We start from the raw sequence: 4977 nt of genomic DNA on the forward strand, positions 1-4977 counted from the left end.
GTTGTACTTATCGTCTGCAAAGCTATGTCGCGTGCTGTGGTATGCGGAGACACTAAAAGCATCATAGTAGAACACAGATGAAGCTTCTAAGTTGATGTAATAGCCAGTAAGAAGTAGTACAATTCAAGTTTTAGGTATCGATTATTGACTTTTTAGGTGGCTTTGGTGCCTTGGACATGAGCTAGGACCTTAAGATTCTGCATGAAAGGAGGACTAGCAGCCGAGTTGCAGGGGAGAATGTAAAAAGTGTTCATATGTAGTAAAAACCTGAGAAATCCGTTCGTTATCGTCATTTGTTATCGAATCGACTTAAAGCCAGTTCGTCACATTAGCCGCTCTTCTCTCTGAAACGGTTGTACTTATCGACTGCAAAGGTATGTCGCGTGCTGCGGTATGCGGAGACACTAAAAGCACCATAGTAGAACACAGATGAAGCTTCTAAGCTGATGTAATACCCAGTAAGAAGTAGTACAATTCATGTTATAGTTATCGATTATTAAATTCTTAGCTTGCTTCGGTGACTTGAACATGAGCTAGGACCTTAAGATTCTGCATGAAAGGAGGACTAGCAGCCGAGTTGCACGGGAGAATGTGAAAAGTGTTCATATGTAGTAAAAACCTGAGAAATCCATCCGTTATCGTCATTTGTTATCGAATCGACTTAAAGCCAGATCGTCACATTGGTCGCTCTTCTCTCTGAAACGGTTGTACTTATCGTCTGCAAAGCTATGTCGCGTGCTGCGGTATGCGGAGACACTAAAATCACCATAGTAGAACACAGATGAAGCTTCTAAGTTGAAGTAATATCCAGAAAGATGTAGTACAATTCAAGTCTTAGGTATCGATTATTGACTTTTTACCATTCTTTGGGGCCTTGGACATGAGCTAGGACCTTAAAATTCTGCATGAACGGAGGACTAGCAGCCGAGTTGCAGGGGAGAATGTAAAAACTGTTCATATGTAGTAAAAACCTGAGAAATCCGTTCGTTATCGTCATTTGTTATCGAATCGACTTAAAGCCAGATCGTCACATTAGCCGCTCTTCTCTCTGAAACGGTTGTACTTATCGACTGCAAAGCTATGTCGCGTGCTGCAGTATGCGGAGACACTAAAAGCACCATAGTAGAACACAGATGAAGCTTCTAAGATGATGTAATAGTCAGTAAGAAGTAGTACAATTAAAGTTATAAGTATCGATTATTGACTTTTTAGCTGACTTTGGTGCCTTGGATATGAGTTAGGACCTTAAGATTCTGCATGAAAGGAGGTCTAGCAGCCGAGTTGTACGGGAGAATTTGTAAAGTGTTCATATGTAGTAAAAACCTGAGAAATCCGTCCGTTTTCGTCATTTGCTATCGAATCGACTTAAAGCCAGATCGTCACATTAGCCGCAATTCTCTCTGAAACGGTTGTACTTATCGTCTGCAAAGCTATGTCGCGTGCTGCGGTATGCGGAGACACTAAAAGCACCATAGCAGAACACAGATGAAGCTTCTAAGTTGAAGTAATATCCAGTAAGATGTAGTACAATTCAAGTCTTAGGTATCGATTATTGACTTTTTACCATTCTTTGGTGCCTTGGACATGAGCTAGGACCTTAAAATTCTGCATGAACGGAGGACTAGCAGCCGAGTTGCTTGGGAGAATGTGAAAAGTGTTCATATGTAGTAAAAACCTGAGAAATCCGTCCGTTTTCGTCATTTGTTATCGAATCGTCTTAAAGCCAGATCGTCACATTGGCGCTCTTCTCTTTGAAACGGTTGTACTTATCGTCTGCAAAGCTATGTCGCGTGCTGCGGTATGCGGAGACACTAAAAGCACCATAGTAGAACACAGATGAAGCTTCTATGATGATGTAATAGCCAGTAATAAGTAGTACAATTCAAGTGTTAGGTATCGATTATTGACTTTTTAGCTGGCTTTGGTGACTTGGACATGAGCTAAGACCTTAAGATTCTGCATGAAACGAGGACTAGCAGCCGAGTTGCACGGGAGAATGTGAATAGTGTTCATATGTAGTAAAAACCTGAGAACCCCGTCCGTTTTCGTCATTTGTTATCGAATCGACTTAAAGCCAGATCGTCACATTGGCCGCTCTTCTCTCTGAAACGGTTGTACTTATCGTCTGCAAAGCTATGTCGCGTGCTGCGGTATGCGGAGACACTAAAAGCATCATAGTAGAACACAGATGAAGCTTCTAAGTTGATGTAATAGCCAGTAAGAAGTAGTACAATTCAAGTTTTAGGTATCGATTATTGACTTTTTAGCTGCCCTTGGTGCCTTGGACATGAGCTAGGACCTTAAGATTCTGCATGAAAGGAGGACTAGCAGCCGAGTTGCAGGAGAAAATGTAAAAAGTGATCATATGTAGTAAAAGCCTGAGAATTCTGTTCGTTATCGTCATTTGTTATCGAATCGACTTAAAGCCAGATCGTCACCTTAGCCGCTCTTCTCTCTGAAACGATTGTACTTATCGACTGCAAAGCTATGTCGCGAGCTGCGGTATGCGGAGACACTAAAACCACCATAGTAAAACACAGATGAAGCTTCTAAGACGATGTAATAGTCAGTAAGAAGTAGTACAATTCAAGTTTTAGGTATCGATTATTGACTTTTTAGCTGCCCTTGGTGCCTTGGACATGAGCTAGGACCTTAAGATTCTGCATGAAAGGAGGACTAGCAGCCGAGTTGCACGGGAGAATGTGAAAAGTGTTCATATGTAGTAAAAACCTGAGAAATCCGTCCGTTTTCGTCACTTCTTATCGAATCGACTTAAAGCCAGATCGTCACATTGGCCGCTCTTCTCTCTGAAACGGTTGTACTTATCGTCTGCAAAGCTATGTCGCGTGCTGTGGTATGCGGAGACACTAAAAGCATCATAGTAGAACACAGATGAAGCTTCTAAGTTGATGTAATAGCCAGTAAGAAGTAGTACAATTCAAGTTTTAGGTATCGATTATTGACTTTTTAGGTGGCTTTGGTGCCTTGGACATGAGCTAGGACCTTAAGATTCTGCATGAAAGGAGGACTAGCAGCCGAGTTGCAGGGGAGAATGTAAAAAGTGTTCATATGTAGTAAAAACCTGAGAAATCCGTTCGTTATCGTCATTTGTTATCGAATCGACTTAAAGCCAGATCGTCACATTAGCCGCTCTTCTCTCTGAAACGGTTGTACTTATCGACTGCAAAGCTATGTCGCGTGCTGCGGTATGCGGAGACACTAAAAGCACCATAGTAGAACACAGATGAAGCTTCTAAGCTGATGTAATACCCAGTAAGAAGTAGTACAATTCATGTTATAGTTATCGATTATTAAATTCTTAGCTTCCTTCGGTGACTTGAACATGAGCTAGGACCTTAAGATTCTGCATGAAAGGAGGACTAGCAGCCGAGTTGCACGGGAGAATGTGAAAAGTGTTCATATGTAGTAAAAACCTGAGAAATCCGTCCGTTATCGTCATTTGTTATCGAATCGACTTAAAGCCAGATCGTCACATTGGCCGCTCTTCTCTCTGAAACGGTTGTACTTATCGTCTGCAAAGCTATGTCGCGTGCTGCGGTATGCGGAGACACTAAAATCACCATAGTGGAACACAGATGAAGCTTCTAAGTTGAAGTAATATCCAGAAAGATGTAGTACAATTCAAGTCTTAGGTATCGATTATTGACTTTTTACCATTCTTTGGGGCCTTGGACATGAGCTAGGACCTTAAAATTCTGCATGAACGGAGGACTAGCAGCCGAGTTGCAGGGGAGAATGTAAAAACTGTTCATATGTAGTAAAAACCTGAGAAATCCGTTCGTTATCGTCATTTGTTATCGAATCGACTTAAAGCCAGATCGTCACATTAGCCGCTCTTCTCTCTGAAACGGTTGTACTTATCGACCGCAAAGCTATGTCGCGTGCTGCAGTATGCGGAGACACTAAAAGCACCATAGTAAAACACAGATGAAGCTTCTAAGATGATGTAATAGTCAGTAAGAAGTAGTACAATTAAAGTTATAAGTATCGATTATTGACTTTTTAGCTGACTTTGGTGCCTTGGATATGAGTTAGGACCTTAAGATTCTGCATGAAAGGAGGTCTAGCAGCCGAGTTGTACGGGAGAATTTGTAAAGTGTTCATATGTAGTAAAAACCTGAGAAATCCGTCCGTTTTCGTCATTTGCTATCGAATCGACTTAAAGCCAGATCGTCACATTAGCCGCAATTCTCTCTGAAACGGTTGTACTTATCGACTGCAAAGCTATGTCGCGTGCTGCGGTATGCGGAGACACTAAAAGCACCATAGTAGAACACAGATGAAGCTTCTAAGTTGATGTAATAGCCAGTAAGAAGTAGTACAATTCAAGTTTTAGGTGTCGATTATTGACTTTTTAGGTGGGTTTGGTGCCTTGGACATGAGCTAGGACCTTAAGATTCTGCATGAAAGGAGGACTAGCAGCCGAGTTGCAGGGCAGAATGTAAAAAGTGTTCATATGTAGTAAAAACCTGAGAAATCCGTTCGTTATCGTCATTTGTTATCGAATCGCCTTAAAGCCAGATCGTCACATTAGCCGCTCTTCTCTCTGAAACAGTTGTACTTATCGACTGCAAAGCTATGTCGCGTGCTGCGATATGCGGAGACACTAAAAGCACCATAGTAGAACACAGATGAAGCTTCTAAGATGATGTAATAGTCAGTAAGATGTAGTACAATTCAAGTTTTAGGTATCGATAATTGACTTTTTAGCTGTCTTTGGTGCCTTGGACATGAGTTAGGACCTTAAGATTCTGCATGAAAGGAGGTCTAGCAGCCGAGTTGTACGGGAGAATGTGAAAAGTGTTCATATGTAGTAAAAACCTGAGATATCTGTCCGTTTTCGTCATTTGTTATCGAATCGACTTAAAGCCAGATCGTCACATTGGCCGCTCTTCTCTCTGAAACAATTGTACTTATCTTCTGCAAAGCTAAGTCGCGTGCTGCGGTATGTGGAGA

The sequence above is a fragment of the Schistocerca gregaria genome, unplaced genomic scaffold (genome assembly GCF_023897955.1).
Source record: "Schistocerca gregaria isolate iqSchGreg1 unplaced genomic scaffold, iqSchGreg1.2 ptg000280l, whole genome shotgun sequence".
NCBI classification, from domain to species: domain Eukaryota; kingdom Metazoa; phylum Arthropoda; class Insecta; order Orthoptera; family Acrididae; genus Schistocerca; species Schistocerca gregaria.